General features: G+C 48.6%; 1 protein-coding gene and 1 long non-coding RNA gene across 7 annotated transcripts in view; one reads left to right on the forward strand and one right to left on the reverse strand.

Moving 5' to 3' along the window:
- The first annotated feature begins 576 nt into the window (after window positions 1–576).
- Window positions 577–26,873, forward strand: part of PPP1R16B (protein phosphatase 1 regulatory subunit 16B) — a 101,273-nt gene continuing 74,976 nt past the window's right edge. Inside the window, exons 1-2 of one of the 6 annotated variants that reach the window (XM_079126215.1) lie at window positions 577–934; window positions 10,426–10,565. The gene's annotated coding sequence lies outside the window, so the exon portion shown is untranslated. Of the gene's footprint in view, window positions 935–1,044; window positions 1,371–10,425; window positions 10,566–26,873 lie in introns of those variants that run through there. The other 5 variants (XM_079126218.1, XM_079126214.1, XM_079126217.1 and 2 more) reach the window with 5 other exon arrangements.
- On the reverse strand, window positions 931–3,237 carry LOC306653241. The gene is made up of 3 exons (XR_013761674.1): window positions 2,050–3,237; window positions 1,322–1,470; window positions 931–1,020 (listed from the first exon to the last, which is right to left on the reverse strand). It is a non-coding gene; the product is annotated as an uncharacterized lncRNA (long non-coding RNA).

Raw genomic sequence — 26,873 nt, forward strand, 5'->3', positions numbered from 1 at the left:
GAGACAGGGCAAGTGAAGGGGGACTTCAGGGGACTTGAGAAGGGCCTGTGGCCCCGGAGCAGGCATAACCAACCTATAAATTTTTCACTCCTTCAAGAAAAGTTATTGAGTTTTCTTAGTAAAGAGGAAATCACTTAAACTCAGGTGGTGCCTTCAAGCCTCAAAAGAATATTGCTCACAAATAATGACCCAGGGTTCTCGAAAGGAGACTGCTACAAATTGAATTTACTGGATAGAGCCCCAGACTCTCCAAACCTAAACTTCATCTGCCACCCCACCCCCAAGCTTGTTGGCCCTGGGGTGCCTAGGGCTCTAATCTGGGTGCTGAGGAAAGTTCAGGAAACAAAGCCCTTTGTTGAAAAGAGAACCCTATTGTTCTAAGGCCAGTGTTCAGCAAGTGTGGATTCCAGAGAATGTTTTGGGTTGGGTTTTTCCCCCTTTGTTTATTAACTTTCTCTCCTCTTCCTGGGGGGGGCGGGGAGGGCTTGGTTTTCAACAGCAACTTAAAGGTAGTTAAATCCATTGTTGTGTAAAGAAAGGCACAGGGCGCAGGGCCTTGTGCCCCAGAAGGGGCTTGGATTCAAAGACAGAAAGAAGGCACCCGTTATGTTATGCGTGTTTATTTTATTGCGTTTGCATTTTTAGCATGAAAGCTCAGGGAAGCAGCCCAGGTCTAGATCCTGCACATCTTCAAACGGCAGACGTCAGCGGAGGTACGACCACTTCCTTCCTCCTTTGCTTCACCTCCCTTCTTTCCAGAAAGAGGAAATGATGCTAGTCCACACTGCAGGTCACACCCACGTGCTCCCACTTGTCTCGCTTTCCTGGCCTGGGAGACCTGTCCCCACAGACCTGTTCCTAGGGCAAGACCTGGTCGCGTCCCCGGACGTGCTGGGAAGCCTGAAGGCTGACAGACTGCGCGCGGGCCCTCAAGGTAGGATACTTGAATTCTTGACACCGGCGCTGTTCTATGTGACCCGCGGGCAGGTCACAACTCCTTCTGGAGTTCACGATGCTCATCTGTCAAATGGGAGCAAGAATGCCTTTCTCGAGTTCCTCCTTTCCATGGTGGGAGTGGGTGGGAGGAAGCGCTCCATCTCATCTCCTTTCCGTTTCCTGTTGCTCAAAGAGTCCCTCGCCCCCGGGAGCCCCAGGACCCTTCTCCTAGCTCCCTTAGAAGCAGGCTGGTGTTGAGTGGGCCCACCCCACGCCCGCGACTCAGGCCCCGCCTCGGGGGAGGAGCCCAAAGGCGGCGCTGAGGCTCGCGGCGGAGCAGAGCCGGCTCTGTCGCCGCACCAGCAGCTGCGGCTTGGGGACCTACCGACTGAGCCAGGGCCGGGAGCCGCCCGGGGCAGGGCTCAGGAGAACGGGTGAGTTCCCCGGCGGCGCCGCCTTCCTCCCTGCGCTCTGCGGCTTGACAGGGCGAGGGACCAGAATCCTGGCGGGGAGGCGGTCTCGGCTTCCGATAACCTGGTTGGGGGCGAAGGACTTAAGATAATTTGGCGGGGGGCACTAGAAAAGCGGGTACTCGACTCAGGGCTGGGGATGGAGTGGGGGCGTCCTCCCGCGTCTCGAGCGCCCATGACTAGGCTGGGTGAGGAGTGCACAGGCAGGTTGTTAGCTGGGCTGTAGGGGCGCGATCTTGGGGAGGAAAGGGGGTCTTCAGAGGGTTCTGACTGTTGGGCCGCTGTCTGCCGGGGTCGCAGTGCCCGGCGGTGGAAGCCACAGAGCGCTAAACACTACCGGCGCCAGTCTCGGGACTGGGCATGGGGGCGCCGCCCCCTCGCGTGGCGGCGCCTGGTCCCCGCAGGTAGCGGCAGGGCACTGGGAGCGCTCCTGCCCGGGCGGGAAAGGTCCCCAGGGCTTGTACGCGGGCGAGCAGACCTGCCCCGCCGCGGGATCCCCGGTGTCCGCCGGCCAGGGGAGACCCCCGCGTTGTAGTTCCCTGGGAGGCGTGAGCCGGGCCTCTCCCCAGGGCCGCCGTGCCTCTCCCCAGGGCCGCTGTGTTGGATGCCGGGTCCCTGGCGCCAGGAGCGCTCTTTTCCTTACCGCCGAGTCCCGCGCGTCGGCTCCGGCAGGGAGTAGCGCCCCCGAGCGCCTAGGGTGGGCAGACATCGTACAGTCCTCTCTAAAGAGAGGTCGCGCAGAGGGGTCTCCCCCAAGGTCACCTGGCGAACCCAGATAGCCGCGGGTGGGGAGCCAGGAGGGGGCGGCGCTCGCTATCCGCCTCCTTTCCTGTTACAGACTCCTTCCTCTGCTTTCCCCGATCGGGTCGGGCCTCTGGCTTCACTGGAAATGCTGTTGATGCAGCTCCCAATCCCAGGCGGAAAATTGAGCCTAGGCGAGCTGTGAATCTGGCCCTCCCGGGAGCCCAGCTGCGCGCCGCCACCACGCGCCAGGCCCAGGACCCGGCGCTGCCTGAAATCTCGAGAGCGGAGGGAGAGAGATGCGGCTGCATAAGCGCTTCTCAGAACCGAAAGCCGAGCTGCTTGCGCGCCCATGTGATTAAATTCCACATAATGGGCCCCTGTTCTCGCTGTCAGAAGCGCCCACCAGTTCCCCGCGGCCCCGAGCACCAGGTGCTGCTTCTGAATCGCCCTCTGTAGAGGACCCGGAGCCCCGATGTACCAGGCGCCCTTTCCCGCCGGGATCTCTGGCATAGGCCTGCAGTTAGCCGCCTCGGCCCGCGGGGGTACTTCCCTGTGCGCCCTGCCATTTCCTGCGGCTGGGGAAGCACCGGAGAAAACCTTCCAACGGAAAGGTCTCCTTCCAGGCTGCTAACAAAGCTTCTCAGCTCAGCCAGCGATCAGCTGTCTGCCCGAGGGCAAGGCACTTGGCCTCCTGAGCCCTAGAGGTCTCTATGAAACGGGGCTACCCAGGCCGTGGGGATGAGGAGTGCCAGGCCTGCGAAGCGCTTGGTGCAGTGGAGCATGGGAGGGTGAGCCCTCCTAGGCAAACGCCAGCGCCTTCAATACTGGTTAGAGCTGGGCGTGTCTCTTAGACAGGTGCCTAAGTGGAGCCCTGGTGGGTGGTTCTGCAGGGGCTGGGGGAGTTTCTACATCTTCCTCCCTAGTTCTGTCACAGAGAGCCAGCTTGCAGGAGGCGGTGGGGGCCGGCTAATCCTTCCAGAGTGCTGCCTGCTAAAGGGGCCTTTCCCACACAAATCCCCCATCCCCTTCTCTCCCACCTGTCACCCAAATCCCATGTTTTCCACCCCAGTCCCTAGGATACTTCAGGCAAGGGGTCGTCCGGGCCACTCTGGACCTTCAAGTTTTGGGGTCTGACCAATAGGGTCTCCCCAGCTCTTCCCAGTCTCTGGGATGTCTTCCTTTAGGAAGACCACTGAATCCTTCCTTCACCTCTTTTGGTCTCCTCCTGCTGTGACACTCACTTGTAGCTCTGTGGTTCAGGTGCCAGGGCCCAGTGCTTCCTGTTGCTCTCTGGACCTTCCCTGGTTGGAAGTGCATGGTGGGAACGGCTGATGCCCGGGGCCTGCTCAGACTTTGTTCTCTCTGCTAATTGAGCCAGAGTGGAGGTTAAATTCTAATCTGGCCATTAACTCTTTTCAGGAGCTCAAGGGGATGTTGAGGCAGAGATTCATTTCCCCTAAGGCTAGAACTTTCTTCAGAGCTCATTTGGCACCCTTGAAAAGTCTGATCTAGGTTCTTCTCAAAACCAACTCCATACTCAGACTGAACTGTCTCTGACCAACAGAGGCTGAGCCAGTTTGGTTTAGCAGATTGTCAAGGCATATACCTTGATTCCATGCTGTTCTAGACTCTCAGGACTCCTGCCCCTGTTCATCTCTCTTAACATAGCCACCCAGCTCCCTGTCCCCAGGACACTTGTAGCATTTGATAGACAGGGCGTCCCAACTGACATCCTCCCAGCTAAGACTGGGACAATCTTCTTTGTTCCAGCACATCTTAGAGATTGGCCTCTGCAAAAGGTATTTTGTCTTTTACAGAAAGCTGTAAGTATGAAGAGTAAGGGAGCCAGGCAAGTCTAGTGGAAATTATAGCTCTAAACCTAAAAGCTCTGGGGGCCTTTGTAAAGTTCTTACTCTCTTGAGCCCTGGTTTCCTCATCAGAAAATTGGAATCATATTAATGCCTATTTCATAAGATTGTGAGGATCGTGGAGACCATAACACAGAGAAAGTGCTTAGTAGATCACCTGGCGCAGGGGGAATGCAGGAAATGATCATTGCCACCATCACCACCATTTCCTGCCCTTCATTGAGCTCTTAAAGGTCCTACTTCCTCCTGTTCAGGGAGCTAGATTATGTGTCATCTGCCACTAGCTATCTGGACAGGGAAAGCCTCACAGCCTGTGTTGGGAGGGAGTGTCTCCTGGGAATTTGAATCTAGCATGAGCCTGTCCCCAAAGAGTCTGAACATCCACTTAACCCTTCCTCAGCTGGCCACCATTTTCCAGGGCTCATTGATTCCCTTGAAGATGTTCAGTCCATTCCAAACCTTGTGCTTAGCAAGGGGTTTCAAGATGACCAAGGTAACTCTCAGGCCTCATTTGGGGGAGAGGTAGGCCTGGAGACAGATGGTGAGGACCCTGTGAAATAAAAGCTTCAAAAGCAAGAGGCAGGAGTTAAGAACATAGGAGAACAGGTGGGCTGAGGCTGACCCAGGTGTGAACCTTCAAGCTGCCATTTCATCACTGAGTGATGATGGACAGATTTTTTTTTTTTTTAACCTCTCATGCGGATAAGCTACCTATTGAAGGAAGTGATACAAGGAGAAAAGAGACCATGTGGGTAAAAACTTAGCTCAGGACCTTCTAGACATGAATAAGTACTCGCAGATGTTGGTTGCTATTATTATTAGTCTATTATTACCAATAGCAGGTGGGCAAAATTTGCTGTGGGAGCACATTTGAGCCCTTCAGTGACAGTTTTCGAGGTGGTAGGTACCAGAGGGGTGGGCAGCCCTTGCAGGGAGAACTGCCGTGCATGTAAAAAGGCACATGGACTTGAGAGCGCTTGGTGTCTTTGGAGAGCCGTAGGTGGGAGTCACAGCTGGACCCAGCCAGCACAAAGTGTGATGGAGCAGGGGCAGGAGGTATGGCCTGGGAGGGAGGCAGAGGCCATCCTGCCAGGGGCCCCGAATGGTTAAACACTCGCTGACCCGAAGCAGGCACACTGTGGCCTTGTAGGGTGGCAGTTCTCTGAGGAGTGCTGTTTGATTGTGGCATCCAAGAAAGTTCAGGATTGACTTTTGCACAGGACAAAGGACTGGCTGGCGCTTGTTTGCCAGTGCATTCCCTGTTCCTCCTTGGTTCCACCTAGGAAGCACAGAGGTTCCCCACTTCTTCCTGAGATGCTTTGCCCACCTCTGCACCTGTTTCTCCCTTCCTGGGACTCAGTATCTCACATGGAGGAAGTGGGTCTGGGAGAGGAAGTGTCCTGACCTGACTCCCTTATTGATCACAATATTGCACCAAATGCCTTTCTGGTCATGTTCTTGCCTTTACTTGCATAGCCATTGAGTTCTTGTATCAACCATGGAAGTGGATGCACTTGTCTATTTCATGGAGGAGAAACTGAGGCACATTGATAAATGCATGCCACTCGTATTTGAATCATGTGTGGGGATCTCCAGAGTTGTCACATACTGCCCCATACCTCCTCCTCATGTTCTTGGGGACTGCAGAAAGTCTGGCTTCTCTCCTGCTGTACCCCGCAGATGCTGGTCAGGGCACTCTGCAAGATGGGTCACAGTGGAGTGTGCTCGAGTACCTGCTGTGATTTTTGGGATATCGCTGTGCACAGGTACTTGTATGGGGAGGTCTTCTCGAATATCTCAGAATCCAGAATGTCATTCCTCAGCCCACTGGTGTCCCACAAATGTGCCTTGATGCAGGCAGTTTGCAGCTTGATTGATGTGGCAGGTGGCGGCCAAGCCCCACAGTGGCCCCAGGGAGGAATGAGTCTTTTAGGATGGTTGCTCAGAACATCACATGACCATAGAACATGTTTCAGAAAGCGTCTAAACAAAGGCTCAAATTTCCTTTTCATGGGGGGCAAACTTTAGGGCTAGGGTTCAAATCTTGGCTCTGTTTTTCACTAGCTTTAGGGCCTTGGGCAATTTTTTCGCTTCCTCGAGCCTCATTTTCCTAATCTGGAAATTTAGAAATACTCCCATATTTACTATAGATATAACACACATACACAATTCAGAGTTGTTGTAAGGATTGGTAATTCCATGTAAAATGTCTGGCTTTCAAGTCGTAGGTAATACTGGTTTAATGCCCATCAAATTTTCCTCCATGGTACTTAGTTATGATTATAGGGTTACATTCTACGGTGATCATTATTCTTTTAGTCTCCTGGTTCTCAGCCGGAGGCAATCTGCCCCACAAGAGCATTTTTGCCAATGTCTGGAAGTGTTTTTTGTTGTCACAACCCAGGAGGGAGAGCACAGGGGCAGAGGAGCTGCTGACCAGAGATCTCTCTAGTGCACAGAGACCAGGGATACTGCTAAATATTCTGTAGTATACGGCAGAGCCTCCATAGCAAAAAAAAAAAAAAAAAAAAAAAAAAAAAAATAGATCTGAGCCCAAATGTTGATAGTGCCAAGGTTGAGAAAACTCCACTGGACTGTAAGTCCCATAAGGTCAGTGACTGTCTAATTCATTCAGTCCTGTGTCCCCAGTTGCCCAGTATGATACCCAGCACACAGGAGGCAATCAATATGCATTAAAGGAATGAATGAGGACTTGGAAGGCCCTTGTGCCCTGGAGTCCCAGGCTTTGGCTTACGGGACATTCTGAATGGGAAGAAGAGATTTAGATGAAACTCAATGGTGATCAGCCAGTTGATAATTCAGGCCAAAGAAATTCAGACCAAGCACTTCATCTTCCTTCCCCAGCAGGTGTGTGGGGCCGATCTATTGGGATTGTTGCTGCAGTCGCGGCTGCACTCACTCCCGCAGATGCAGGGCCCACCTTGAGTCTGAACAAGAAGGCTAGGGGGCGGACAGGGGAACGTAGGTGCTGACAAGAAACACCGGTCCTCAGGGCCCTTGGGATTTGCCAAGCCGGGGCACAGCTGTGATAGCTTCCTGTTATTCCCCTTTCTGGTGGATTGAAGGAAACCCACTGAATGGCTATTTTTCCACTGCCATTTACAGGGGTGTGATAGGCCTTGGTCTGATGAGGTCAAGCTGTGGCGTGAAATCTGCCCGATGCCTTGACACCTGGCCAACAGGAAGGCCGTGCTAGTTTTCTTCTGCTGTCTGATGTGTTCGGATGGCTTTGGGCAGGGAAGCAGGGGTCAAGACTGTTCAAAAGAAGGGAGCGTTTTATGCCCAGAATCATAGGGGCCAGAGTTCTCTCTCTCTTTTTCTAAAAAAATTATTGGGAAGACTTATTTTAATATGAACTTGGAAATAAATACCTTATTAAAGCAATGATTCCCTCTGAGCCTCAGGCTGGCTGCTGAGCATGAATCTGGCTATTGAGAGGAGTACACTGTTTTTCCAGGTCTCTAGGAGTTTGAAGGACAAGATTGGCCCCCATTAGATATGCACATCGGTTAGAATCTATGCAGATCAGGGGAAGGGGTGAGGGTGTATGCCTGAGGTTCCTCTTAGAATGCAGAGTGTGACTCAGGGGGGCTGAGGCCAGAACTTCTGTGTTTCTAATAGGCTCCCAGGGTGCCATCCCTCTGGTCTGTGAACTGCACTTTGAGTAGCAAGTGTCTGGGGAACTCTAAGCCTACAGGTGAGGGTCCCTGGTGTGACCCACTCAAGCACAAAAGCAAATTCAGCCTGTGTGCCTGTTTGCACAGCCATCTGCTCTGTTGGCTGGCTCGCAGAGTCACAGATGTTTACTGCACTCATTTGCTGTGTGCCCAGGCCTAGGACCAGACGGGATGCTTGGTCTCAGGGAGCAACTCAAACAGCCAGCACTTGTGTGATGGGCTCTAGGGCTTCCAAAAACATGTGTCCAGGAACACACTGTTCCCAGGCCAACTGGTCACCTGGGGCTTTTGTTAAAAATACGGATCCCTGGGCCCTAGCCCAGCCTACCTGCGTCAGAATCAGCCAAGGTGGGGAATCTGTATGTTTCAAAAGTGTGCCAGGTGATTCTGATTCACATGGTGGAGGGGAAGGTGGAGGAAGAACTGGCACCCTGAGCAGGTTAATTGCTCAGCATGACTGCGGTAGGGGTGAAGAGCTGGTCCTGCCCAAGGGTACTGGGCTAAGGGAGGGGCTAAAACCCAGCCTGTGCTCCACTGGCCAAGCTCCGCCCCCTGCAGGCTTGCCTCTGCCTGGAGGGAAGGGCGACCTTTTCTTAATATTAGTAATAATCATTAACATTTGGTGTGTATTATGAGCATTGTCTATTTAACTCTTTTAATTCTCCTGGCAGCCCTGGAGGTGGCGTTATTACTACCCTAATTACTATTGCTCAGGAAAGTGAGGCATAGAGAGGTTCAAGGACATTCCCAAGGTCATACATTGAGTAAATAGCGGTCAGGATTTGAATCGAGCACCTCTGGCTTCAAGGTCCTTGCCCTTAATTATTTCACTTTCTGGCTTTTCTTTGCACAGAAATGCTGCCTTTTCTCTGTGCGGTTGTCCCTCCGTTAAGTCACATCAGCAGCCTGTTTTTATTTCTTATTTTGAGATAGGGTCTCACTGAATTGCTCAGGGCCTTGTTAAACTGCTGAGGCTGGCCTTGAACTTGCCATCTTCCTGCCTCAGCCTCCAGAACCACTGGGATTACAGATGTGCACCACCACACCTGGCTGGGAGTGCTTTTTGTCATCCTTCCTTCAGATGGGAGAGGGGGAGGCTAGAAGTGACCTCGCCTGGCTTTGGAGTCAGACTTGGGTTTAATTGCTGTCTCCACCGCTGAGTGCAATCTTGAGAAAGTCACTTGCTTAACTTCAATGGCTGAACTTCGGTGTCCCCAGGTGTAAAGCAGGATGGACAGTACAATGCTGTGGGTACAAGGAAGCAGGTCATCTTTGCTTGTCCTGTAAGATGTACTTGCTACGTATCGACTCTTACTACTGCATTCTTATCTTTAAAGTCAGCTCCGGGGAGATGACTGTAGAGCAGAGGTGACAAGTGAGCAGAGCCCTGTGTCAGGGGCCGGGTCAGCTGTGCTGCTCACCAGGTTACTTACAGCCATCACTTACCCGGGCATCCCCAGCCCTTGCTTCTTGGCACGGGTCAAAGCCCCGGCGTCCGTGCCAGGCTGGGGAGTTCTCAGAATGTCTTGGTTCAGTGTCTTCATCAGAACTGGTTTTACTTGCTGTCATCCACTTGCAAATAAAGGAACACATTCTGACACTCTCTTTAGGGTTCTTGGCCCTCGGTGACTGTCGGTGTCTCCAGGGTCCTGTTAGAACTATTGCTTTGCCCAGCTCTCCTGTTGACAGGAGAGAGAGGAAACGTTGTTGCCTTCCCAACATTACCCATAGCCTTACAAGGAAATATGAAAGGCTTTCCCCAAAATGTCATTTGTTTGTTTCCTTTGACATATAAAATCAAGCTTTTGTTTTCTTATTGCTGCGTTTTATGCTTTTTAATTATAAAAAGAATCCAAGCACGTCATAAAAGATTCACACAGTACAGAAAAGTGAAAAATGGAGAGTAGGATGTCCTGTCCTTCCCAGTCACGCATTCCCTTCCCCAGACAAAATCCCTCAGTGTTTTTGTATCTTAAATTTCAGATGCATACATAAACTCATATCCATTCACGTTTGTCCCTTTTTCTCTATAATGCATCTGTGCCACACTCTTCTGAGGCTTCTTTTTTCAACGAATGTATCTGAGCACCTGTCCACACCTATGCATAGACCCATGCCTTTTTTTTTCTTTTTCTTTTTTGGTATTGGGGATTGAACTCGGGGGCACACTACCACTGAGCCACATCCCCAGCCCTTTTCACTTTTCCTTTTGAGATAGAGTCTTGCTAAGTTGCCCTGACTGGCCTGACCTCTGAGATCCTCCTGCCTCAGCTTCCTGAGTTGCTGGAATGACCACTGCCCCCTGCATCTTTAGGGCTGGGTAGTATTCCAGTGACTACAAAAATAACAAACAAAAAAAACCATCATTTACTTTCTTGTCCCTTGCTAAGGTTAAAATTATTTCTACTCATTACCTCATGCAAATGTGTAAGGCTATAACATTGTTTGTATAGTGTATCTCTTCGTACATTGGTATGATTTTATCCATAAGGAAAATTCCTTGCAGCTTAAACTGGGTCAGATATTGCCAAATTGTCCTCCCAAGAGGCCAAACCAATTTCTTTTTCCTTAGTTCCTTGCCCTTCTCTGACACTGAGAATTTTTTTTTTTTTTTTTTTTTTTTTGGTGGTACTGGGGATGGGACTTAGGGCACATTACTATTGAGATTGACCTACATCTCCAGCCCTTTTATTTTTTATTTTGAGACAGGGTCTTGCCAAGTTGCCTGGGCTGGCCTGGAACTTGAGATCCTCCTGCCTCAGCCTCCTGAGTTACTGGAATTACAGGTGTGCACCACCGTGCCTGGCTCCAACACTGAGTATTAAGGAAGCTTAATTTTTGCCAGTCTGGTAGGTACAGGTTGAGTATCCTTTATCTGAAGTGCTTGGGACCAGAAGCAGTTTTTTTTTTTTTTTTTTTTTTTCTGATTTTTGGAATATTTTTATATGTGTTCTTAATGAAATATCTTGGGGGATGGGACCCAAATCCAAACACAAAATTCATTTATGTTTCAGATATATCTTGTGCGCATAGCCTGAAGGTTCTTTGGCAGTCTTTACTGTGCCTGCCTATTGGCTGCGACCTGTCACATGAGGTCATATAGAATTTTCTACTTATGGTGACGGTTGGTGCTCAAAAAGTTTCAGATGTTGGTGTATTTTGAATTTTAAATATTTGGATTAGGGATGCTCAAACTGTACATAATAGAGAACATTTCTGAGTCAGATTCTGCAGTAATTCAGATTTTATAATGTTTTGAACTGTGCCTATATAAAGATTGTTAAATATTCAAGATCTACATTTTATCTGGTCTTGTGCTTTGTACTGGAGGTATAAAATTAAATTAAGCCAGTCTTGGCCCTAGGTTGATCCCATCTCCTGGAGTGGGCAGAAACATAGACAAATAAAACGAGAGCAAAGCAGTGTGGCTGGCATTGTGCGGGAGGAATGCATACACCAGCGTTTGACGAGCCCTCTCGTGCACATTGCAGTGACTTCATAAGATCCAGCACGCACGGTGTCCTGGGATGCAGTGGGGGGGCACTTAAAATTCTCAGAAGAAAGCAACTTGATTAGAGGCAGAAAAGTAGCGCCCCTCCCTGGCGAGAAGTTAGGGAATGTGAGTGATCTTAAAGTAGTCTCTGGTGGTTTTCATGTTTACTAAGGTGGTTTGTTGGAGAGAGCCTGTGCAGAAACCCAGCCCAGTTTGCAGTGGGTATGGTTACGGATCCCTCATGTCTGGGCAGAGCTAGACTAGGATAGGGAGCAAGGGAGCAGGGGCTGGCTTTAAAAATCCATAGCCTTTGGGTCCACAGAGGTTGCACCTGGGTGGCGTAAACCAGCTGTTTACCCTGGGGTTACAAGGAGAGGTGCCTGTTGTAGAGCGGATGCACAGGATGGGTCTATGAATGAGCAAGCCTCAGAGATCTTCTGCGCCTTGTAAGGAATAGGTTCATTTAGAAAGGGATCTGATATCTGATCTAACCACTTAGTTGGGATCTACCTGTCCAGACCTCTCTTCATTCATTTGGGACATCTTAAGAGCAACATCAGGCAAGGAGCAGTTGAGAATATCAACTGAAACAGGGCTATGGAATGAACCCAACCACTACTTTCACAACAAATCCCAGAGGCAGTGAACGCAGAGCCAGTGTGGAGCAAGCGGAGTGAAGAGACAGCCCAGCCGGGGCAACCCTACTCCATCTGCCTGTGTAAGGGAGGTTAGCGGTCTCCCTTCTTTCTCCCATCGCCCAGATCTGTTTTGTCTGGTTTGATGCTACCTCTCTTGTTCCAAGCCAAAGGGCCACTTCCTGACCTTGGAACCATGGGATGATTTTAGTGGATTTTCAGTCCCTTGTTCTCCCATCCTCCCATGTATTGAACACCTCCCATGTGCTGGGTGGCTCTGCCATGGAATGCAAGGGTCAATAACAAGTATCCTCGCCTCCCAGGAGCATCCGGGCAAACAGAGCAGGTAGATCTAAAACCAGCAATTACTCAACAGTCTTAAGTGTCACTGTAGAGATGTGGCCAAGTGCCTTGGAACTAGAGAGCAGGGAGAGGTACTCATCTGGCACAGGGCAAATAAAGAATACTACAGAGGAAGTTTAAAGAGTAGTGAGAGCTGGGGTTGTGGCTCAGTGGTAGAGCACTTGCCTGGCATGTGTGAGGCACTGGGTTTGATACTCAGCACCACATTAAAAATAATAAAATAAAGGTTCATCAACATTTTAAAATATTAAGAAAAAAAAAAAAAGAGTAGCGAAAACTGGGTGTGGTGGTGCAGGCCTGTAGTCCCAGGGACTTGGGAGCCTGAGCCCGGAGGATCGCAAGTTCAAAGCCAGACTGGGCAACTTAGCAAGGCCCTGTCTCAAAATAAGAAAAAAAAAAAAAAGAACTGGGAGTGTAGCTCAGTGGTAGAGTGTCCCTGAGTTCAATTCCCAGCATCACGAAAATAAATATAATAAAATAAATAAAATAAAGAGCAGTGAGACAACATTGTCTGAAGGAGACAGGGCAAGTCACGTGCCTGGAAAGCACTCAAGGTGGGCATTGTCATGACAGCACGCAGTCAGCTCTGACAGCATGGAGGCCTTTTCCCGGTGAGGAGGTGAGGATGGTGTAGGAAACCGCGTGGGCTCTGTGCACGTGGATCTGGGTCCCCGACCTGCGGCCTCCTGGCTGTGACTTTGGGCGTGTTAGGAGGAGCCTTCCTTTCCTACTCTGCCCCGGGGGGATGAGGGTGTCTGTTTCTAAGACCCTTTGCGGGGATGACAGGTCCTGGTCCATTGCAGAGTCTCAGCAGATGCCAGTATCATCGTGCAGGTGTGAGCCATCGGGCCGGTGCAGCGCTGCTGACCATCGGGTCCTTATGGGTTGGACATGGGGGAGGGGTCTAGGATGGCCAGGCAGAAAGAGGAAACGGGAAGGCCAGAGGCAGGACGGTCTGGACTTGAGGCTGAGGGCTCGAGCTTGACTCTTAGGGGCAGTGGGAGCCATCACATCTTCCCTGCTGGGAAATACAGGATTGGACTTGGCCAGCAGTGTCGATGATGGCTGGATACGGAGGCCAGGACACGGCTTTGGAAACTGTGGCCTCCTCATTCTTGTCTTGGCAACTCACAGTTCACATCAGCAAGTAAGGTCTCTGTGAAGTCCTGCAGCCAAGTACTGCCTGGAGCAGCAGTTTGGGCAGTGGCTAAGGAGCAGGGGCTTCAGTGTCAGAGCCAATCTAGACTTGAACCCTAACCCTGTCCGAGGGTCCCACCCCACTGCTCACTAACTGTTGGTCTTGGGAAATGACTTAATCCCACTGAGCTTCAGTTTACCCTTCTGTAAAATGGGAGTTAGTAGTACCTTTCTCGTAGGCTTGCTGTAAAAGTTAAATGTGTTCATGTAGATAAAGCACTTTGCTCAGCTCTAAGAATGCAGTCAATGTTCAATAAAAGTTAATAATTATAATGGTGAAATATATTACCTATTTGACCACAGAACACTTTTTCCATTGAAGGTCTAGTAACATCGTCTACTCGTGTTTTCCAGAAAACATCCTGCTTTAGGTTTTCTGGAGAAGCAGCAGGATTTTCTGCTCCAAGAAATAGCGAGGAGGGTTGCCAAGTTCTGACACAGTGGTTCTTGGATGCACACGAGACCCACCTGGGGAGCTGTTAGAAATGTCAATTCCTGGCTGCACCCCAGATCCATTAAAGCAGAATCTGTCCAGCTGGGACCCTCAGACATCAGCATACTTTTTAAAAATTGCAATGACTTACTATGGAAGAACGTACGTGAAAGCATACAAATCCCAAGTGAATGAATCTTTCACAAACCAAGTGTGTTCAAGAGACAGAATATTCCAGCAATTCAGCAGCACTGCCCCCACTGTCCCTTCTCAGTCACCCTTCATTCCTACCATCCTGATTGATAACAGCATAAATTAGCTATCACCTATTGTTGAATTTTATACAAGTAGTATCATATAGCATGAATTTTTTTGTGCATTTGAAACATTTTGGCCAATGGTGTTTGTAACTGTCATCCACATTGTTGAATAAATTGTATATTGTTCATTCTCACTGTGGTACAGTGTTCCATTGTGAGAATATGGCATTCCCCTCCCCCTGAGCTGCTTGCTGTTGGGCATTTTGGATTCTTTATACTTTGGGTCTATTACCAATAGCGCTGTTAACTTTCTGGGAAATGCCTTTTTAGTGAATGTCTAGAAATTACTGTTGGGTATATTCCTAGGGATGAAACTGCTGGATTAGAGAGTACTCATATGTTCAGGTTTACAAGACAATGCTGAGCAGTTTTTAAAAAAGTGGTTATATCAATTTATAGTCCCATTCAGAGTATAAGAATTCTTGCCAAGGATTTGGTGTTTTCTGTCCTTCAGAAAATAATTGGTGATTCTTCAAAAATATTTGGTAGCTATGTATTAGTCTTGCGTTCTGGTCTTCATGTATATGACCAGAATTTCCAGTTGATTCTATGTATGGTCATGTTTGTGAACCTTCTACCTGACATGTTTTTGAAAATGTTAGTGTAAATGGAGAATGGGATGTTATGGTGCTTGTAGCCAGAGTTGTTGATGACCCAGCTGATCAGTCAGTGGAAGATGTTTTGCTGTGAAGGGAGGATGTTCAGGTGTATCAAACCTGACAGGTTGCCCCTCATTCCTGTAAGCTTTACATGGGGCAAATAACTCCATCAAGAGTGATGGAACTTGAGGCACCATGAAGCTCTGGAAAAAGGCCATGTGGGACTTCAATCGTGTGTGTGTGTGTGTGTGTGTGTGAGAGAGAGAGAGAGAGAGAGAGAGAGAGAGAGAGATAGAGAGAGAGAGAGATTAAAAACCTGAAAGAGACAGGAAAACATGAGAAATGACCATACAGATGTTGTCAGAGAAGATCTGGTCTTTGGGATCAGAGTTTAGGACTTAGTCATATTTTTGTTCCTTAAAGCTTGCCAAGAACCTGGCACTTGAAAGATGCTAACAAAATGATCACTGAAATAAATATTAGGACTGTATAACTGTCCTGAGTGAGAAGCACAATTCACATGGATGCAAAGGAAGATGACAGAGGATTTAGCTGAATTATTTTGGTTCTTTTGTTTGTAGTTTCTTTGTTGTGACTGAGATTTCCTATCTGTTCATTTATTACAAACACAATTTCTTTTATAGCTTTGAGTGAAACTATGATAGCTGCTTTGAAATCCTTATCTGTTAATTCTAACGTCTGGTTCATCTTGAGATCAGTCTTCATTGATTGCCTTTTCTCTTGAGTTTGGGTCATATTTCCTATTTTTTAAAATTTGTCTAGTAATTTTAGATTATGTTCTGAAAATTGACAATGAGTGAGACTTAAAGAGATTCTGAGTTCTCAGAACAGTGATTTAAAAAAAAAAAAAAAAATCTAGCTGTTAACTTGACCAAAGTCGAACTCTAAATTTGACTGGGTGGAGTAACATCTGAAATCTTTGTCCAGGTCATTTGACCTTAGTTGAACTGCTTGGAATCTGCCTGGCACATTTACTATTGAGGGAGATTTGGGCACAGTTTATACTCAACGTTGGGGGCTACTGTTCTGCATCTCTGTCTTTTCTGGACTGTATCTCTTCACTTTCCAGCTTGTGGTTACTTGAATTACTCAAATGGTAAAAGAGGAGTATTCTGCCTAAGCTTTAGCCACTATGTATAACATTTGCTGGGGCTTTCCCTCAGGTAAAAGGCTACAAACCCACAAATGTCACTTGGTGCCATTTCTTTGTTTTAAATGTTGACTTCCCTCCAGTTTTTGCCCCTTGTGTTGAACAAATCTAGTGACTTCCAAAAAGGTTTTTTTTTTTTTTGGGTGTGTGTGGGGGGAGCATATCTAGAGTTCATAATAACTGTATGTAGGAAGGTTGGTCCAATAAGAGCTGCTCTACCATTACTAGAAGCAGAACCTTTCTGATCAGAAGTTTGTTCATTTAGGGGTCCTGGGAGCCACTTTCCTTTACTGCCTAGCATATGGTAGGTGGTGATAAATACTTACCTCTTGACTAAATAAATGAGACTTTAAATTTAAAATGGAAGTGAATTAGCAGAGAAAATTGCCAGAAGAAAACCCCCAAACTAATTATTCATTGGTGGCTGGAAGACTGAAATAGAGAGGGTGTTCATTGATTGGCTGGTGATCTGAGGACTGGGAGAAGTCAGAGTCCCAAACAGCTGAGTGTCGACCAAAGTGTTTAACAAGTGAACCTGAGATTGTAACACGGGGAGATAAATTCAGTCCTGATAGTAACACCACTTTTGTGGGATGGGACTTCTGGCTCCTGGAGACTTAATCACGTTTGAAGGAAAGAAAGCTGGTCCGAAGGGAAGCAGAGGTATGCTTGGCATTCTGTACACCCAAGAGGAGGGAATCAAAGTGAAGGAACTTTGGCTGGAGATCAAAGGGGAGGGACAGAAGTACTGTACAGGCAGTCTCCTACAGAGAGGTCTCCGCACGGTGACCTGCAAGGTCACAGATCCAGTATGGGGAGACTTCAAAACCTGCGTGTTGGATGAAAACTTCATTGACTAAACTGTACAGCATCTGGAAACTTCCGGATCTAGTCCATTAACAGTTTCATCTTCCAGAGAGGAGAAGAGAGAGGGCAATAACAGTCATGAATCTGACTCGGGAGTTGGAGGGTGAAGCTCAGAAATGCTCATCAGAAAGGAGAGGCTGGCCGTGGGGGCTGGGCCCACGGGGATTTGGAAGGCGCATTTAATGGAATTTAGAATGAGATACATATATCTCCTGCCCAAGCCTCCAAAAGCAAGGACAGCTGCAACAGTAAGGGAAGTTATGATTTTAATCAGTTTTTCTTACTCTGCATAAATTTTATTTATTTTCCTTCAAGGACTCTCTCTTGCTACCAGTTAGGTTTCTGTGGCCCATTTTCCCTGTCTGACTTTTTAAAAATTGTGTTTTCAAGCAGGGGAGGTATTCCATATGCTTAGCAAATGGCCTAGGCACTGAGCTATCAGACAGATCCTGGGTTGATCCAACTGCAAACAGCTGGAACACCAGCCCCTACTTACCAGTTCCTTGTCCTCTCTGAGGCTCAGTCTTCTCCTCTTTGAAATGGGGATAATACCTACATTTTCAGAGTTGGTGAAAAGATTCCAGGCAGTGTTATATGCACAGTGCTAGACAGGTAGAAGGGAGCTGTGCATAAAGCTTTCACTCTTACCCAACATTCCTTATCTCTGGGTTCATTTCATGCACATAGTTTAACCTAGTTTTATCAGGTCTAAAATGCTTGCCTTTAGTTTCACATACCTTTTGCCGTACACTGATTTCAGCAAGTATTTTTTCTATTATTAATTGGTCTGTCCAGTTTCTTAGCCAAAATGTCCTCTTATCTTTCTGATCGCTAGTGCCATGGGTTTTCTAAAATCTTGCATTTCTCATGAAAGTTCTTTAAAAAAAAAACTGTTATGGTACTTTAGAGTTTTTCCTAGTTATTTCCTCTGCTTCTGCTGTAATATACATAGGTTTTGGACTTAAACCTGGGTTTGAATCGCACATCTGCCACTCACTGGCTGTGTAGTTAATTGGGATCAAATTTTTGCTTTGCTGTCTCCTTCCCCCTCTCATCCTTTCTTCCTTGACGTAGGACTTTCTCCTTCAAGTTTAACTCACTGCTTGCTATTGCCTTGCTCCTTTGGAATTATTCTCTAAACCTCAGTGAATAGTCTATATGAAAAGTTGAAAAATTCCAACCTCGGCTACTTCCTAACTGGCTAAGAATGCCACTGGCTCGTGGGGAGGAGCTGGGTACAGTGGCACACGCCTGTAAGTGACTTGGGAGGCTGAGGCAGGAGGATGGCAAGTTCAAAGTCAGCCTCAGCAACTTGGTGAGACCCTGTCCCAAAATAAAAAGTAAAAAGGGCTGGGATGTGGTTCAGTGGTTAGCGTCCCTGGGTTCAATCCCTGGTCCCCCTCCCCCCCAAAATAAATAAATAAAAAGGAGGTGGGGTGAGGAGATGGCTTGTTAGGGATCTATGTGAGGTTCCTGGAGAGAGAGATCTGATCAGTGATCAGACCAGAGTCCCCTTCTCTTTTATGTTGGTCTTGATGTGCAGCCCAAGATGCTTGGGATGGACAAGACAGTGACCTGATCTAGGTGCTGAGGGTGGGCGAGCTGGTGGCAGTGCCCTTTCCCCTTCCCCTTCAACAGTGGCCTTCAGGGGCTGGGGCTGTAGCTCAGAAGTAGAACGCTTGCCTAGCATGTGTGAGGCACTGGGCTCGATCCTCAGCACCACATAAAAAAAATCAGTAAACAAAGGTATTGGGTCCATCTACCCTTAAAAAAAAAAAGTGGACTTGATCCAGTTCCACCGACATGGCCTCTCCCTCCACTCCAGGGCTGCCATCCTTATTTTGAGGTGGCTCAGCACAGGGCTTGCTAGGAACTGGGTCCAGTCCCCTTTGCAGGATGGAGTACCACTTGTTCATTCACCCCACAAGGCAGGTTAGCCTCAGGTGTTCTTGATCGAGGCCACAGTGATTTTCCTGGGATTTGAGGGGCCTCGCCACTCAGTTTGATAACATCCTAGATGCTTATGTTTAAGACCAGTGTGTTTCAACCCGTGGGGTAAAGGCAACGCTGAAATCCAGGTTTAGGTAAGCACGAGGTGGCAAGATGGCACTCGGTGGGGGTGTGCACGCCTCACGCCTCTGCTTCCCACGTCTTTATCCCCCACAGCACTCACCCCTGTTACCACACCGGCTTCATAATCCCTGGCCTCCCAGTGCTCCGGACAGCCGCCACCAACCTCAGAGCTGACACAAGAGAAGAAAGCTTGGTGGAGGACTTGACTGAGAGAGAGCGGCAGAGGAGATGCAGGCCACTCTAGGCCTGGCCAATGCCAATAGCCACCCCTGTTTACTCACCCTGTAACCCAGGAGGATGTTCTGTGGTCACAGGTGGCCTCCTTTGGAAAATGATCCCTTCAGTTGCAAAGCGGATTTTTTCATCTTCCGGCAGAGGAGTGGACAACACTCCCAGGGGTCTGGAGAAACCGCCCTTGCAACCTGACTCCCATTTCCCTGTGCTTAGCTATTACATAAGCTTCTTTGGTTTGGTTTAGCACCCTGACTGTGACTGACACAGTCACATGGGATGTTTGCAGGCATCCTCTGCCTTGTGTGTGCCCCCGAGTCCTTAGCACCTTCTCCACACTGGTATTCTTAGCCCACTTCTCTGGGTTCAGGTTCGTGGGGGGACGTCGAACATGGAGGACTGGTGTGGTCATGGGCTGTGTGGGCTGTGGCTTCTTTGAAGATTTCCTGGAATTGAGCCTGAAAAGGCTGCTTCACCTTCTCAGGCAGAACCAATCCAAAATGTCAATCATCATCTACCTGGGTCCCCCAGGTTGTCTTGCCTGTCAACCTTGCATGCCAACTTGCATGATAGATGCTCACTTCTGATATGATCATCTCTCTTCAGGCCACAGTCGGGGTTCGCTGGCCCAGTCCCGTCTACACTCTGACCTGGATCTTCTCTCTCAGCAGACTCAGTAGCCACGCCAGGCTCTGTTGAACTGTCGGCTCTGTTAGATGGTTTCTCCTCACGCCCAGCGCTCCTGCTTCTTCATACTGCCTGTGCATGACCCGAACACTTCCTCAGCTCCCAGTGTGACCCAAGCAGCAGTTCAGACAGAAGGCCTTATTTTCCCAGGGCTGGACTTGGCTCTTTTCCTGGGAGAGCTCAAGGTGTATGTGTTGCTTGATCACTCTTTGTTCCCTTTGGACTCCTGACTTCTGAATCCTGCTTCCCCTCTCCTGCCCCAAAACACTAAGTCCTCTAAATGAGCTTCAGGGGCCAGTGACAAGTCAGGGCCAAGCCCAGGGCTGCCATTCGAGATGTGAACAAATGAAGCATAGCTGGAAGAAGCAGAGTTAAGGAGCTGCGTGGAGACCTGAGTCCCACCACAGACCCCACACTAGGAGTCCTGTCTATGGTGATAGAAGGTTCCTCCCGGCAGGAATAGTACAGGCAGTGAGAGGTGGGTGGGGGGACAAGGATAATTTCTAATTCAGATATTTGGAGCACCCCGGGCCCCAGAAGTCTCTTTGCTCATGAGTGACGCATCATTATGCTGAAAAAAAAAAATGATACTATTATTCAAAGACATGTGCTGTGGTAGGGCGGGTGAGTGCGTCCTTTAGAAGAGAAAGTAGGTCCCAAGTGAGCTCAGAGGAGGAGGAGAGCCGGACTGTTTGTATTCTTTTCCTTTTCCCCTCGTGCTCAACGGTGCAGGAAACACGAGGAGAAAAGCACTCATGGCCTTCCCCAGACAGCTGCCAAGATTGTGCGGGGAAGAATAGCTGAAGGATCGGGAATGGAATCTTAGCATTTTCTTTTAACGGTGTGAACTTTGGAATGCTTTCTGACTCATGTTTTAAAGTCTCTTCAATTCGAATTCACCTTCCTTCATATTGTTTTTCTCAAAAGCAGTTGGCTCGAGTCCAGAGATGTGTCAGCCAGCTACTCCCCTGGAATTACGGAGGCACAGGGGGCTGGCCATGTGGTTCAGTGGCAGGGCACTTGCTCAGCATGTGCAAGGCCCTGGGTTCAATCCCCAGTGTGTAAGGAAACAAACGGAAGAAAGAAAGAAAGAAAAGAAGGCATACAGGGTCTTCTCCCATCTCCGTGGGCAGGAATGCCATGGGAACGTGGCTTTGATCTCTCCATCCTCCCTCAAGGCTAGCCCTCTACTGGGGCCCAAAGGGCCAGAAATGGTCATTGTCGAGGGTAGTGGAGATATCTGGTCATGTGCCCCAGCATGTCTTGCTACAGGCCACAGTTCTTCCTGGGGTCTCTCTACCTGCTACCCTGAAAGTGTCATTGCTCTTTTAGAGTGACTTGGGGGCATAAATTAAAAAAAAATTCCAATTCACTGGTTTAAATAATGTAGGAGATTTTGTTGGTTTGGACGGCTGAAGCATAGAGGCTCCCTAAAGGACCCTGTTTCTCTACTGTCACTCCCAAGTGTTGGTGGCATCCAAGATTGACTTCCAGTAGTAACTGGGCTTCATGCTTCCAGTCCACATAGAGGGGGAGGGGAGAGTGTCAGATGGGAGCAACTCAAAAAGGGTGCCTGCACCTCAGCCAATCACTGTGGCTGGGCCTGGCTGTAGCAAGCTCTGGCCACTCAGGGTCCAGTATGTAATGAGATTGGAAGAACTCACAGATCCCCACCCAAACCTGTGCCCTGGTTGTTTCCCCAGGGGTGTGCAGAACCCCAAACTACACTCTGTAATAGGTTTTTATTTTGGGGTAATGATGAAGGGGTTCTTTAGGGCATCCTGCCTGCTCCCTGGTTCTACCTCCCTACCAAGTCCTGGTACACTAACAAGGGCCAGCTGGGTGCAGTGGCACATGCTTATAACCCCAGATACTTAGGAGGCTGAGGCAGAAGGATTGTATGTTCCAGGTTGGCCTCAGCAACTTAGAGAGACTCTGTCTCAAAATAAAAAATAAAAAGAACTGGGTTGTAGCTCCGTGGTAGACTCCCTGGGTTCAGTCCCCAGTGCCGGCTAGGTGGGGGAAGGGCAGCCTTTTGGGGCTGAGCCTCTGCTTCTCTACATGGACACTGACTGTTTCTCCCTCTGGGGACAGCAAGGGTCAGTTTATGCAGGAAGAGGAATCAAGTTCAGACTTTGTTAGACAACAGGCTACATCAAGGCCCTAGGGAAGAGGTGAGGACACCTCCACAGCCTGTTCCTACTTCTCCAAGGGTCAAGTGCCTTGGCCTCCATTTCCTGTTGGCCACAGTCAAGCTATATTGGTTCATTGCCCAGATGCTGGAAAAATTAGGTACCGCCCCCAATTTCCCCTGTCCTCTGATTTCTCTTCTCACATCGCACACGCTTCCTGGATGACCTGGCCTGACCTGGCCTCTGCAGGCCCCTCCCGACCTGCCAGTCCAGCCACTGTTGACTTATGGGTCCACATGTCCCGTTGCTGCATGAGGATGTCTGGATATTCCCACAACACACTGGGTTTTTAAAATGGCTCCATGCAGCTGGTTTTCCTCCCAATGTGGCCTTCCTTGGGGATCCCTGTTGGGTGTTTATACTTATTCTCCCAGGTCTGGGCAGCCTGGGTTATTATGTTTTCACTGCCATCCGGGGCCTTCTGTGGATGTGTGGACCGGTGAGCCCAGGTTTCACGGAAGCCACTCACGTCCCATTGGAGCCATAGGTTCTGTGCACTGCCCCAGCACCCGGGCCAGTGCCCTGTCTCGGGGGCTGCCCAGCTGCTGCTAGCAGTACCAGGCGACTCTTTAATTAGACCAGGCAGGGTTTTCTCAGACGGGGGCGGGAGGAGGTGTGTGGGTCTATTGGGGGAAAGTAGGTCACCTGAAAACCAGCAGTCAAGAGGGACCTGTCCTGGAGCCCCAGCTCCAGGGAACCCAGAGGGGCAAGACGGGAGGGGCTGGCAGAGAGAGCAAAGTTAGAGAAAATATGCCCTGGCCCCTTTTACTGGCCCTTGGGAGACACTGTCCTCACCTTTCTCCAGGGGGCTGGGCGACTGCCCTTAATTCCTTTGCCTAGACAGTCAGGGCGCTGTAGTGAGTGCCTCCTGTCTGCCTGGCGCCCGGGAGGGAGCGCTCTGCTGGGGCCAGGCCCCAGGGTGAGTAGCTGCTCATTCTCTGTATCCTTGGAGCATGTCACTGCTCCCTTGTGCCCGTTTTGTCATTCATCAGTTAGACAGGGGCTGTGTCTGTCTTTTACCCTGCCGTATCAGCCCTGGCGCACTCTTGGCACGTGGCAGATGCCTGATAAATATTTGTCAAATGACTATTGAGTTTGTGTGAGTGCTTCTCTTGTAAGATTGTTGTCGTGAGACTCCATGGCGAGGCGGGTGTCCCAGATGTCAGTCACTTATATTTTTTGCCAACGCTAAATACCATCATTATTTGATTTTTCTTTACTACTAACTTGCTGGTTTTAGACTGAAATAGATTTATTTAAAAAAGAAATTTTACACCACTGCCATAAATAAACAGTGACTGTGCAGACAAATCCACAGAAAACAAAACAATGTTATTACATTTTATCCTGCGTGCTGTTTGCTGGCCCGAGGCTAGGAGCCTGAGGCCACCTTTTCCTTTGTTGACAAGGGAGAGTGGCATGGTCATAAAGATGTGAAAGTCTGATTAGCACCAGATTGACACCTTCTTCTTAAGAAAATCTGGAAGATTATAAAAGAAGTGGTGCATGCATGTCATCCCATTGACTTGGGAGGCTGAGACAGGAGGATCACAGGTTTGAGGCCAACCTGGGGAATTTAGCAAGACTCTGTCTCAAAAAAAAAAAAAAAATTTAAAAGGACTGGAGAGGTGGCTAAGTGTTAAAGCACTCCTGGGTTCAATCCCCACTACTGAAAACAAAACAAAACAAAACAAAACAAAAACAAAAAACAAAACAACAAACAAAAACAAATAATAGCAACAAAACTCCCAAAACCAACCAACCAACCAACCAGCCAAACAAACAAACCAAAATAATCACAGCTTTCTGGGCAGGCCCATGTTATATTGAGTCCCATTCCCATGCTTTTGATAATTCCCTTGGGGTGGATTCTTTTTGCACACTTAGGGAAACACTTGGCTGAGATGATGACTGGGGTAGGTCTTTGAAAGGGGTAAAGTGCTTTAACAGTGTAAATGAGTGGTACGATTATTCTTCTCTTTATGCTTGGCATGTGTTTGGGGCCTCCTACCTTATAGGTGATCAGTGATAATAATGAAGAAATGAATAACTGTATATAATTTCAGCTGAAAGAAATCTTAGAGACTCCTTAGGTCTGCCTGATGCCAGCGGAAATTAACCCCGCGGTGGGTGAGGGAGAACTTGCTATCTCATGAGACAGCTGCTGTGTTGGACCATGAGCACCGTGTGAAGTGCTTGCTGGGCAGCTCTGGAGTCCAGTTGTCTGTTCTTGGGGTGCTCACAACTCCTTCCCTGTCTTCTGGTCCTGTTCTGCACTGGGGAGACTCACAGGCTGTCTTTTTTCTTAGGCAGATGGCAGCTCTGGATATTTGGAGTCTGTCATTCTGCCTAAGACAGGATTTGCAAACTCCAGTGACTGTAGGAGCTAGTAAGTGAGGATGGTTAATAGGTGAGGTCAGGTAGGAGATTTTGGGGAGCATGGGGCCTGTGGTAAGTCAGAAGGTGTGTGCTGTAAAGAGAGCAGTCCTCTCTGTACCCACTGGGGGTTGCCGGGTGAGCCCTGCATGGCCAGACATTGAAATGTTTCTAAGAAAAAGCGGAAACCCTACTGTTGGATATAAAATCTCTATGCTTCCAATGTTAGCAATGAGTTAAGATATTGCAAAACATGGTGTGGACTGAAACCAAATCAACCAACAGGTGCAGTGTGGACCACGGCATGTTTCTGGTTAAGTCTGACCCACAGCCACAAATTGCTCTTCACTCTCCCCCAAACTTCCTTGATCCTTTTGGTCTGGGTAGCCTGTCCTCTGTAAGACAGTTACACTCCATTTGAAAATCAGACCCTGCTTTGCCGTGGCAGGGTTAGTTGTCAGGCCACGTTAGTATGAGTTTTCCAGAATTCCCTCCCTGTGGCCAACCTCTCTGCATGCCTTTGAACACTACCAGACTCCCTCTCTCCTCCTCTGCTCTTCTTACCTGGCAGAGGGTTCATCTTTTGAGATTCAAATCAATTGTCCTCTACTCTGAAGAGCCTTACCTGGTAACCCCAGGGAGGCTGGTTCTTCCATTTCCTAGCTGTGTGATGTTGGGTAAATTAATTAATCTCTTTGTGTTTCAGATCACCTCTGAATCAGGCTAGTCATAGAACAAGTGTTCATGAAATGTTTGTCCACTCCAGGAAGTGGGGCAGAATAAGCCAGTGGTCCCCAGCTCTAGTGGGGTCTGACCATTATAATAATACCATGTGGAGGTGAATTCAACACTCAAATTCCATCTAAAAAAGTAGACGAAATATTAATCTAAATGGCTGAAATACAAGTCAGTGACCACATTGCACACTGGCAGTGAAACTAGATCACTTATACATTGCTGGAGGGAACATATCCCTCTGGAGAGGAGTTTGGCGGTTTCTTTTTAAATTCAGTGTGCAATTACCAGATGACCCAACAGCTGTACACCAGGAAATGAAAACTTGTTCAACTTAAAACCCTGTGCATGAATGTAACAGCCCCAAACTAGAAACAACCAGATGTTCTTCAAGGGGTGAATGGTTAAGCAAATTAGGGCACATCCCTAAAATGGAATACAACTCAGCAACCAAATAAAAGGAACTATGAATACTCGTGACAACTTGAACGAATCCCAAAGGAGTAATGCTGAGTGTAAAAAACCGACTCCAAAAGCTACCTGCCTGCTATTTCTATTTACATGATATATTTTGAAATGACAAAATTCTAGAGATGGGGAACAGATTAGTGATTGCCATGAACAGGGACAGGAGTGGGTTGGGAGGGGCTTAGAAAAGGAGATGGGGGATTGACATGAGGCATCCTTGTAGCCGTGGGGCTGCTTGTACCCTGACGGTGATGGTGGACCCACTGGTAAAATCGAGTACATGAAAACACACATATGCACACCAGTACTGGTAAGCCAGGAAATCTGAATGCGATTGGTGGATTGGATCAATGTTGGTTCCTGGCTGTGACATCGTACAGGAGTTTTTGAAATAAACCGAGTCAAGCATACTGGGATCTCTCTGTATGATTTGTTACAACTCACGTGAAGCTACGATGATCCCAAATAAGAAATTTATTTAGTTAATTGAAGGACAACTGCAAGAAATTCAAAATAAAAATCAAAAGAAAACCACACCAAAGGCAACCAGAGCTAGTTGGTTTGTTTCTTGCTGAGCTTGCCTTTGGCTTATTTATACTCTCGGTCACATCCACTCAGACCCCTTGGACCTTTGCCCTCGAGCCTTGCCAAGCTACCCTTTCCCCATCTGTTGGTACGCCCTGCAGTCTCAGGACTGGAAGAGACCTGAAGAACCGTCTCACCCACTGCCAGTTCCTGCGGGTCCCTGTTGAAGTTGGACTCTGGTCATGAGCCTCCTGAGGAAGGGCCGTCGGGACCCTGGGCTGTCCCTGTTCTCTTTGAGGTATAGGCAGCTCCACGTTGTACAGATGGAGACCTGTGCCCAGCTTTGCCCGTGGCCCAATAGCCCTCAGCCAGCGTTGCCTGCTGCATTCACGTCTCCCTGCCCTTTCTCTGCAAGCTCTTTTCTCTTTGCTACAAGGTCCATAAGACTTTGGGGCAGGGGATGGGGTTGTGGCTCAGCGGTGGAGCACTTACTTGCCTCTCACGTAGGAGGCACTGGGTTCGATCCTCAGCACCACATAAAAACAAATAAGATGTGTCCATCTAAAACTAAAGAAGACTTTTGGGCAGCTTTTTTATTTCTTGAACATTCCGAGAGGTGATAGATCATTTGGTAGGGGGAAGCAGGCTTATCGAGGTGCAGGTGATTATCCTCAGACCGCCTTTCTCTCTCTCTTTTTTTTTTGGCAGAACTGGGGAATTGAACCCAGGGCCTTGTGCTTGCAAGGCAAGCATTGTATCAACTGAGTATCTCCCCAGCCCCAGCGCCCCTTT

The sequence above is a fragment of the Sciurus vulgaris genome (assembly GCF_902686455.1).
Source record: "Sciurus vulgaris genome assembly, chromosome: 2".
Taxonomy (NCBI): Eukaryota; Metazoa; Chordata; class Mammalia; order Rodentia; family Sciuridae; genus Sciurus; species Sciurus vulgaris.